A 12,223-nucleotide genomic window follows, 5' to 3' on the forward strand; every position below is an offset into this window, starting at 1 on the left:
GGGCTACCTAAAAAACCCTTAACTTTTAAATTTTATGAAGATTGAACATGTGGTTCAAAAGTTATGAAAAGAAACGTGTTATGAAGACTGTTTAATCTCACTCATGTTGGCTGTACCGATTTTCATAAAATCAGTGTCAAATGGAAGGTCTAGTTGCCCCATAAGACCCTATTGATTTGTTTTGCAATCGGACAATTACTTTGCCTGTTATGTTTAAAAATGTGAAATCCAGCTATGCAAAGGAACATATTCCGAAGACTATGTGGTCTCACTCACTTATCTCAGAGATGGCTGACCCGATTTCCACAGAATTAGTGTCAAATGAATGGTCTAGCTGCCTCAGAAGACCCCATTGAATTTTACTGTAATCGAACGGTAACTTCATTTGTAATGTACCAACTTGTGAAAATCACGAAACTTCATTATCTCAGAAACTACACAACCGATTTGATTATTATTATCAGATGAGCGGGCTAGTTAAGGGTTAACTGATGAATTATGATTGAACACGTGGTTTCAAAGTTTGGCTGCCCTACACGTTCCCATTTCATTTGATTATAATCGAACTTAAGTATTAAATTGTAAATAAAACAACGAAAGTCTATTATCTCACAGATTACATGACTAATTTGATCATAACTGGTGTCATACGAACGAGTCATCTCTCAAACTTACAAATAACAAACTTCATCACAATTTGATATGTGGCTCAAAAGTTATGGAAAGAAGAGAAATTCAAAGACTATTTAAAACTTTACCTGCTTTGATCGATATATGTGGCCTCAACATAATTTAAATGTGGTATCGTACTATTTGAACGTTCCAAATTCATTGATTCCTTGCAATGTTTTTAAAGTCTGCAAATGCACGATGAATCGGTCATAGGATATGATCAAAGTCAAATAACAAACCGTTTGATATGATTGGTTTTATCGAAATGACAATATCCTCAACTTTTGGCTTCTGTACATCGCCTTAAGTCTGAATATATTCATATTGGGTGGTATTCTGTCATTTTCAGCAGACTTTCTGTCATCAATCTGACACCGGAAATACCCATATTGGGAGATATTTTTGGTTATTTTCCAGAAACTAAAAGTGGTCGTCTTCAAATTCAAAATGGTGTCCAGGTTTAATGTTTGAATTCTATGCATCATCACGTTTACGGAAATATCCATATTGAGTATTATTCGGTCATTTCCGACTGTTGCCTATAAGTTGCCATTTAGCAATTCAAAATGGTGCCTGAGGTCAATTGTTAGCTCATTGAATCATTCTGGTTCCAGAGATACTCATATTGGATAGTATTTGTTTATTTTAGGCTGTTTTTCACAAACCGGTAGTCGCCATCTTGGATTTCAAAATTGTATTCAGGATACTGGTTAAAGAAAAACTCATATTTGGTGATATTTTGTCAATTTGGACTGTTTTTCAGAAGCCGAAAAGCGTCATTTTGGACTTTAAAATTGCCTGTGAAATCAATTTCTGTCATCTGGGCGTAATTCTGGTTCCGAAAACATTCATATTGAATGGTATTTGGTCATTTCTGTTCGGCTGTTTTCCAGACACCGGAAGTCACCATCTTTAAATTCAAGATTGTGTCTGTGATCAATTTTTAGCTTCTGTGCATCTTTCTGGTTCCAGAAATACTAATGTTTAATGGGAATCGTCCATTTCAGGCTGTTTTCCAGAAACCGGAAGTTGCCATTTTACAATTCAAAATGTTGTCTGAAGTCGATTTGTGGCTCCAGTGCATCATTACGGTTCCGGAAATACCCATATTAGGTGGTATTTGGTCATTTGCCGCTGTTTTTCCGACACCGGAAGTCGCCATTTTGGATTTCATAATGGTATTTGGAGACAATTTCTGGATTTTTAACGGCATACTGGTTAAAGAAAAACTAATATTGGGTGGTATTTGGTCATTTTCAGCTGTTTTCAGAAACCAGAAGTCGCCATCTTAGAATTTAAAATGCTATCTTTAGTCGATTTTAGCTCCTGTGTATTATTCTAGATCCGGATATTATTATATTGGGTGGAAATCGGCCATTTTTGGCTGTTTTCCCGAAACCGGAAGTTGCCATCTTACAATCCAAAATGTTGTCTGAGGTCTATCATGGAACATATCTGTTACCACTTAAAACCTTCACCTGCCAATATGGTTCCATTTAGTTGATTAGTTCGCAAGATGTGCAGAAATTTGTGCAGAAACATGTACTTCCAGAAGAGGGAGGGGCGTCAAACCATTATGGACATATTTGTTTCCTCATTCCGCGTCGAACACTCGACAGAAACGGACGTGCAAAATGGTCGTTCTATTACAATCCGGTCCGTGTGTACGAATAGTATTATTCGCGCTAAAGGCCAACTAGATTGTGAGTTGTGTCGATACGTTCTGTACCCGGCTCACAACTTTGGCTGTATTGGTGCAAAATACCAGCTGCAGTTTTGATCTGTGCACCGTGAATAGATCTTTTTAATCCAAGCCCATCAGTTGACAGTCGAGTCCGTGTCGCTGTGCTGAGTGATCTCACACCCGGCTCACTGCTGGTGGCTGTATTGGTGCTGCTGTACTGGTGCTGCTGGCTGCTTTGGGTGCAGCTTCGAACGATCGGACAACCACTGCTGGAAGGAAGAAGTAGAGAGGTACGTGTTCTTGTCGGCGCAAGTGCGCTAGTGCGCTACATTTAGCGCAATGGATATAGATCCCTCGCCTCCCGTGCCACCATCCCCAAACCCCCCTGACCCTGACCCTTCTGTTACCCCCTCCCCTGTTCATTCTCCAGTCCCCCCTCGCCCCAGGCTTTACCCGGACGGATCTCAACAGGGCAGCTATACTGTTTATTTTCGTCCAAAGGCAGGAGTGAATTCAAAGCGTTTAAACATACTGCAAATTGCTAAAGACCTGACGAAGGGGTACAAGGCCGTGACCGAAATTTCCAAGGTCCGACCTAACAAGCTCCGTGTCGTGGTCAGTGATCTGGCACAGGCCAATGCTATCGCTTGCTCTGAGCTCTTCACACGCGAGTATCGCGTTTACATACCCGCACGAGACGTGGAGATCGACGGTGTCATAACCGATTCGAGTCTGTCTGTCGAGTGTATCCTAAAAAGCGCAACCGGTTGCTTCAAAAATACCGAAACACAGGCGAAGTTTTGGATTGTAAGCAATTGCGGTCCATGTCTCTCGTCGGCGGTAAAAAAGTTTACACTCCGTCAGACTCGTTTCGCGTTACGTTTGCCGGATCTGCACTCCCTAGCCACGTCTCGATCGATCGGGTTCGTCTGCCTGTGCGATTGTATGTACCCCGTGTTATGAATTGCACCAATTGCAAGCAGTTAGGCCACACAGCCGCCTACTGCTGCAATAAGGCACGATGTAGCAAGTGTGGGGAGACTCATGCGGAAGATTCTTGCAGTGTTAATGCTGAAAAATGTATTCACTGTGGGGAAAACCAGCATGAGCTCTCCACATGCCCGGTGTACATGCAGCGCAGAGATAAAATCAAGCGGTCACTTAAGGAGCGTTCAAAGCGTTCTTACGCTGAGATGCTGAAGAAGACCGTGACCACTACTACCATAACATCGAACCCCTTTGATCTGTTGCCCTCTGATGAAACCGATTCTGACGATTCATCAGCGGAAACATCTTATGCCAATCCTGGGGAGTCTAGGAAGAGGAAAAATGTTTCTTTTCCTAAACTTCCCCGTAAAGGTCCTAAGATTTCCCAAAGTGTAATGAAAAGTACGAACAAACCAAACAGTGCTGCGGAAAAACCGAAGCAAACTCCTCCTGGGCTTGCAAATTTAAAGTCCCAGAAGGAGTTCCCAGCACTGCCAGGAACATCTAAAACCCCAGTTGTTCCTTTTGCACATCCAGTTGATGAAACAAACTCTGGATTAGTGAAATTTTCTGACATTGTGGACTGGATTTTTGAAAATTTCAATGTACCCGATCCAATTAAAATTTTTCTTACAGCATTCCTCCCAACAGTTAGATCATTTTTGAAGCAGTTGACTGCCCAATGGCCCCTCCTTGCAGCGATTGTATCCTTCGATGCCTAATTCAACTGCGTATATGAAGGACTCTATCTCTGTCTTACAGTGGAATTGTAGAAGTATTTTACCAAAAATTGATTCGTTTAAAGTTTTGATAAATAAAAACAAATGCGATGCATTTTCCCTTTGTGAAACTTGGCTTACTTCAAATATTGATCTCAATTTCCATGATTTTAATATTATTCGCCTTGATCGAGACACCCCATATGGAGGAGTACTTTAAGGGATTAAAAAGTGCTATTCTTTCTATCGTATTAACCTCCCCTCGATTCCAGGCATCGAAGTTGTCGCATGTCACATGACAATACAAGGTAAAGAGCTTTGTATTGCCTCAATATATATTCCTCCCAGAGCACAGGTTGGGCAACGGCTGCTCTTTGATTTAATAGAACTTCTTCCCTCGCCACGTTTGATTTTGGGAGACTTCAACTCTCATGGCGTGGCTTGGGGTTCCCCATACAATGATAACCGCTCCTCTTTAATCTATAACCTTTGCGATGACTTCGACATGACTATTTTAAACAACGGTGAAATGACACGTATCCCGAAACCTCCAGCGCGCCCAAGCGCTTTGGATCTATCCTTATGTTCGACGTCGCTACGGTTGGATTGCACATGGAAGGTAATCCTTGATCCTCACGGTAGCGACCATTTGCCTATTCTTATTTCAATTAATAACGGGTCAACTCGCATGCGACCAATTGACATTCCGTATGACCTCACACGGAATGTCGATTGGAAGTTATACGAGAAAATGATTTCAAAAGCGGTCGAGTCGATTCAACATCATCCACCACTTGAAGAATACAACCTCCTCGCGGGCTTGATTCTCGACGCCGCGTTGCAAGCCCAAACGAAGAAATATCCCGGCGTAACGATCAAAGAACGGCCTCCCACTCCGTGGTGGGACCAAGAGTGCTCCGATGTCTACACGCAAAGATCCGACGCGTATCTGACCTTCCGGGATACAGACGATGCCGACGACTTTAAACGTTATTCGGAGCTTGATACCAAGTTTAAAAGCTTGACTAAGGCAAAGAAACGCGGATATTGGCGTCGGTTCGTAAACGAGACGTCGAGGGAAACATCAATGAGCACTCTTTGGAACACAGCCCGAAGAATGCGGAATCGCGTAACGGTCAACGAAAGCGAGGAGTCTTCAAGTAGGTGGATATTTGATTTTGCCAGGAAAGTATGTCCGGACTCTGTTCCTGAGCAAAACATTGTTCGCGATGCGTCTCCGGGCCACGACGCGATAGAATCACCTTTTACGATGGCAGAATTTTCAGTTGCCCTCCTGTCCTGTAACAATAACGCGCCTGGGTTAGATAGAATCAAATTCAACTTGTTGAAGAATCTACCCGGCAATGCCAAGAGGCGCTTGTTGAACTTGTTCAATAAGTTCCTGGAGCAAAATATTGTACCGCAGGATTGGAGGCAAGTGAAGGTGATCGCCATCCAAAAACCAGGGAAACCAGCTTCTGATCACAACTCTTATAGGCCGATTGCAATGCTATCCTGTATCCGGAAATTGATGGAAAAAATGATACTCCGTCGTTTAGACCATTGGGTCGAATCAAATGGTCTACTATCAGATACTCAATTTGGCTTCCGCCGTGCCAAAGGGACGAATGATTGTCTTGCGTTGCTTTCAACAGATATTCAGCTGGCGTATGCTCGCAAAGAACAAATGGCGTCTGCGTTCTTGGACATTAAGGGGGCTTTTGATTCCGTTTCTATTGACATTCTTTCGGGTAAACTTCACCGACAAGGATTTTCTCCAATTTTGAACAATTTTTTGCACAATTTGTTGTCCGAAAAGCACATGCATTTTACGCACGGCGATTTGGCAACTTTTCGCATTAGCTACATGGGTCTTCCCCAGGGCTCATGTTTAAGCCCCCTTCTTTACAACTTTTATGTAAATGACATCGACGAATGTCTGGCAAATTCATGCACGATAAGACAACTTGCAGACGACAGTGTAATCTCTGTTACAGGAGCCAAAGCTGCCGATTTGCAAGGACCATTGCAAGATACCTTGGACAATTTGTCTGCTTGGGCTTTACAGCTAGGTATCGAATTCTCTCCGGAGAAGACTGAGATAGTAGTTTTTTCTAGAAAGCATGAACCTGCTCAGCTTCAAACACAATTAATGGGTAAAACGATTTCTCAGGTTTTGGTACACAAATATCTTGGTGTCTGGTTCGACTCTAAAGGAACCTGGGGTTGTCACGTGAGGTATCTGATGAAAAAATGTCAACAAAGAGTGAATTTTCTTCGTACAATAACCGGACAATGGTGGGGAGCCCACCCAGGAGACCTTATAAGGCTTTACCAAACAACGATATTGTCTGTTATTGAATACGGGTGTTTCTGCTTCCGCTCCGCAGCAAACACACATCTGATCAAACTGGAGCGAATACAATATCGTTGTTTGCGTATCGCCTTAGGTTGCATGCAGTCGACCCATACGATGAGTTTGGAGGTCTTAGCTGGAGTACTACCATTGAAAAACCGCTTCTGGAGCCTGTCTTCTCGTATTCTTATCAAATGTGAGGTCTTGAACCGTCCCTTGATTGAAAATTTTGAAAGGTTAATCGAACTTAATTCTCAAACCCGTTTTATGACATTGTATTTCAATCACATGTCCCAAAATATTAACCCTTCTTCGAATATTCCAAATCGTGTCGACTTATCAAATACTTCTGATTCTACTGTGTTTTTCGATACATCCATGATAGAAGAAACTCGTGGAATCCCGGATCATTTACGCGTGCAGCAGATCCCCAAAATTTTTTCCAATAAATATCGAAACATCAACTGCGACAATATGTACTACACTGACGGATCACTTCTTGATGGGTCCACTGGCTTCGGTATCTTCAATAACAATTTAACCGTCTCCCATAAGCTCGATAATCCTGCTTCTGTTTACGTCGCAGAATTAGCTGCAATTCAGTACACCCTAGGGATTATCGAAAAAATGCCCACGGACCATTATTTCATCTTTACGGACAGTCTCAGTTCCATTGAGGCTCTCCGATCGATGAAAGATGTTAAGCACTCTCCATATTTCCTGGGGAAAATACGGGAACATCTGAGTGCTTTATCCGAAAAATCTACTCAGATTACCTTAGCGTGGGTCCCTTCTCACTGCTCGATACCGGGTAATGAGAAAGCGGACTTTTTGGCTAAGGTGGGCGCAACAAACGGTGATATTTATGAAAGACCAATTGCCTTTAATGAATTTTTCGCATTTGTACGTCAGAATACGATCATCAGTTGGCAAAATTCTTGGACCAAGGGGGAACTGGGAAGGTGGTTACATTCCATAATCCCCAAGGTATCGACGAACCCGTGGTTCAAGGGGTTGGATGTAGGTCGGGATTTCATTTGCGTGATGTCCCGGCTTATGTCCAATCACTATAGATTTGACGCGCATCTCCGTCGTGTTGGGCTCGGGGAGAGTGGTATCTGTGCCTGTGGTGAAGGTTATCACGACATAGAGCACGTTGTTTGGTCATGCCCTGTACACCGTGACGCCAGGTCTAGATTAAAAGCTTCCCTGCAGGCCGAAGGTAGGCAGCCGGCTGTTCCTGTTCGTGATGTCTTGGCGAGCCGTGACCTATCCTACATGTCCCTTATATACGTTTTCCTGAAATCCATCCACGCCCCAGTTTAGTCCTATCCCCTTCCGCCTACATCCAACCAAACGACAAGAACACGTTAAGACCACGGATCCGGAAACAGCAACTAGACCCGCACGATACTCTCAGGCCCCGAGGGAGACAACCCAATATGCCAGTCCGTAATATCTTGGCCCAGTAGCGGAACATATTCAATATGCTGCTTACCTATGGCGATGGAAAACCATCAAACAACAAATCAGTGCTTTTAATGCAAAACATTCTAGCTTTAAGTTAGATTTAGTTTCAGCTCGTAGTCGGCAGCGAGGATAAAAAATTTGCTTTTAGTTATTAAGATACTTTAGTAAGTAAGCTACCAGATATAATTGGCGCCGTTAAACATTGAATTGTATTTGTGCCGTGTCAAATAAACTATAGATGAGGAAAAAAATATTTGTTTCCTCTAAAAACGTTCACATACCAAATTTGGTTGTATTTTCTTGATTGGTTCTTGAGCTGTGCGAAATTTGTGTTTCATTTTCATGGGATCCCTCCCTTATAGAAGAGGGAGTCGGGTGTCAAACCATTATGTACATATTTGTTACCACTAAAAACATTTACCTGCCAAATTTTGTTCCATTTGGTTGATTAGTTCTCGAGATGTGCACAAATTTGCGTTTCATCCAACTATTATGGACATATTAGTTACCCTTTAAAACATCCAAATGCCAAATTCGGTTTCATTTGCTTGGTTTGTTCTTGAGTTGTGCAGAAATTTATGTTTCATTTGTATGGGACTCCTCCCTTCCAGAAGAGGGAGGGGTCTCAAACTATCATAGGAACCTTTATCGGCACCAAAAGCCCCTACATACAAATTTTCACGTCGATCGGTTCAGTAGTTTTCGGGCCTATATGGATCAGACAGACATACAGACTTGACTGCATTTTTATTTGTAAAGATTACAACATCAATATTTTAGAACCTAAAGAGTGAATATACATTTACTGGATTGAAGCGGTCATGTAAATCTATTTTTACAAATAAAAAATTGAATAAGAAAGGCTGGGTCTGACCGCTAGGTGGATTAATTTAGGTTTTTCATCACAAAATCGATTCGAAAGTAATTTTTGATTTTTTTTCCAAAGTAGCGTTTTAGTCATATTAAAAAAAACTTGCAGTGTTTCCCCTAAATGATATCGCGACTTTAAGAGTGTAACATTTCACCAAACCTATATCTGATCACTTTTTTCGCCGTTATAAGATAAGATATTCCTAAGGTAGCCGTACAATTACTTTCACACCTAATTCCTAAAATAAATGTTTGTCATACGAAAGCTACATTTGTTTGTTTTTTTAGACATTCGGTTTTATCAATTTGGCAATTGAGATCGGAGAGCCTCACCTTCCCGGACGCCGGTGATGGGCACGACGGAACTAGACCGACGGGAATATGCGAAATTTAAAGCTGTGTTTTTTGTGGAACGATTCTATAAAAGTACCCAGGACCATTCAATTTTGACTAATAGCTGGTAGAATTTAGAAGATTGGCATTTTCTCACCAATCCATGATAAAAGCTTGGACTGTAGCGTTCTTTTTACGCTGCACATGAGTGCAATATATGAAACGTTAAAAAATTATCCAGCCTGCGAGAACAGCATTTAGAAACAGTATAGCTTTCGAGAACCTTAAACTCTTATAACGTAAAATAAGCGATGAGTGATACTTCAAGTTTTGTTCCTTCTTTTGTGTTTTGGCTTACAGGAGTCTCCTTATTAGTGGCTTGAAAAGGTATTTTTTTAATGGTAAATTTAGATATTAGAGTAGGGGTTAGTATCCAAGACATAACCGCATGACCTAGGACTATGATATTTTTTATATTTATTGATCTATTAGTGCATTTAATGCAATTTATAACTGCGACATTTGACCACTATATAAATAAAGTCACCACAGCAGAAGATGGTTGCTCCATCTTGAATTGATGTTCATTGAAGACTAAAATACACTTGGTGGAGGGCTTATATTGTTATTTCTCGAACCTACCAGAAGGGCAGGCTGTTAGAAAGCCCCAAGTCCCTGGTCGTTTCTCTGGGGACTTCCGGTTTGGGTACTCAAGACCTCTTCTCCACCTGCTCGACTATGAGACACACGAAGGCACTCAGGGTCGGCTCCGGGTCTATTTTCAAATCAAATGATTCAAAATAGCACAGTCTACTCTTAACCTTTTATTCCTACTCACTTTAGAGTCATCACTCACGGTGCAATCTGGATACAGATCGACCGACCGTTCTGCTGCTGCGCGCGTTTTGCTGCCATCCTATAGGGAGGTGTTTCCCCGGTCCGTCACAGCCTCAAGTCAGAGCGCGTGTGACCTCGAAGGCGAAGTATTGACCGCGGGGTGATATTTTCTGCTGATCGGGTAATTTGGCTGACTTTCGGAGCACCAGTGGCGTAGAAACTGGCTTCTGGCGGTGCTAGTAGCCTTCCCGAGTTGAGTTTTGCTACTGCAGGTGCTTTACTCCGGCCCGTCACAGCTTCAGAATAGAGTGCGTGCGACCTCAAAGGCCTGGGGTCTACCGCGGGGCGCTTTTCTTTCCGGCTGTTCACGGCGTCAACTCAAGCTCGCGATGTTAGCGGGCGGGTCCTTCTTGGAAACCAATGGCACGAAGGTTCTACCAACGGTTCCATATGAGCGGCTCTAATTTTCCCTACCTGACTCGTTCGTACTTCACAGCGTATCTCAACACAGTCTCCCTACATGGGTATTATAGAGTAAAGGTTCGAAACGGTAACAATATAGCTGTCCGGTGCCTAAAAATTATAAAAACTACTCTACCTACTTAACCTACTTGGACAACTATATACGATCTTAGAACTAAAGCGCGCGAATAATCGCGTGACCAGAAGTGAAGCACCTTTCTCCGTATTTAATATGGGCCGAATTTGACTGCCAAGGTATCAGGGCTTGCGAACTCGTGTACCTCGCTTGTTCTTGTCCAGTGGTGTAGGCTCAATATCATTTTTATATTTTGTTTTGCACGCGCTGGAGCCTAGCCTGTGCATCTAGGCACAGCCTTTCCACACTGGTACTGCGTACTTGAAAGTAAAGTGAATGATCTTTCTGTAGACAGGCATCTTATTCCTCTGACACAATTTTGATATCCTACAAATCAGTTGACAGTCTTATCGACATGAGTTGATGGTCTTATCGACATGTGCCCGGAAAATCAGATAACTGTCCAGAGAAGTTCAAGATAAACCACCAGGTTGGACCACTCTATGAGGAAGCCACCGATCTCCCGGGAGAGATAGAATATGCGAGGTGTAAATGTTGTACAGGAGTGATCCCAAAATGCTACATTGGAGCACTCCCGCATCGATGTTGAGTTACTCTGAGCACACATTGTGCAAGCTCTGTCCGAGAGATAATTGGAAAATTGTGTCGGTGCAGCTTGTACACCAGGTCATCATGCCACACATTCTTCAGTGTCTTGTTTCGCTGATGTTGGTAACTCGATTGAGTTGATAGATGGTGGACCTACCCTTTCGGAACCCAAACTGTTCCTCAGGGAGGACACCATTCTCATCGGTGAATAAAAGCAGACAGCTCTGTAAAAACTTTTCAAACAGCTTGAGGAGGGCTGAGAGTAAGCTCTTAGGAATAGATCCTTCCCCGGCTTGAGTACTGGGATGACTATAGCTAACTTCCACATTGGAGGGAAGTAGCCAAGCTTCCAGCACCGATTGAAAACACGTGTTACAAAAGTGAACGAGCCGTGGCGAAAGTGCTTGATCTCTAGGATAAATGTGTTATCAAAGCCGGGGGCATTCATATTCCTAGATCTCCTCGCTAGACCGACGAGCTCACTCACCTCTGGACGAGCTTGTTTCCTCTGGAACCAAACTGTTCGAATTGTCAACAATGGCAACTTCCTCAGAAACAGCTAGCTCGAAAAGACTGACGATTACTTACTTTTAAGGCGACAGACCGATTATCGATCCAGTGCCGAATCCAGAATACGTCGCCATGTCCCTCGGTCTTGGGCTGCTATCCTCCAATCGCCCCTAACACCTATTTCGCGTGCATCCTCGTCGACAGCACACATCCAACGAGTGCGGGGTCTACCCCGAAGTCGACGACCTCTATCGGGATTCCTGCTAAATATAGCCTTCGCTTGACGCTCATCCGGCATTCTCGCTACATGCCCAGCCCACTGAAGCCTGCCGTGTTTTATCCGCTTGACTATATCCGCCGATTTGTATGCCTGGTACACTTCATGGTTCATGCGTCTGCGCCAAACACCATTTTCTAGTTTGCCGCCAAGGATTGAACGCAAAATCCTACGCTCAAAAACACCAAGAGCTCGCCGATCAGCCTCTTTCAGCGTCCATGATTCATGGCCGTAGAGAGCCACCGGAAGAATCAGTGTTTTATAGAGTGCAAGTTTAGTACGGATTTGCAGGACCTTAGCTGGTTACGTAATCCGTAAAAGGCCCTGTTTGCGGCTGCTATCCGCCTCTTTATCTCACGGC

This window comes from Wyeomyia smithii, chromosome 2 (genome assembly GCF_029784165.1).
Source record: "Wyeomyia smithii strain HCP4-BCI-WySm-NY-G18 chromosome 2, ASM2978416v1, whole genome shotgun sequence".
NCBI classification, from domain to species: Eukaryota; Metazoa; Arthropoda; class Insecta; order Diptera; family Culicidae; genus Wyeomyia; species Wyeomyia smithii.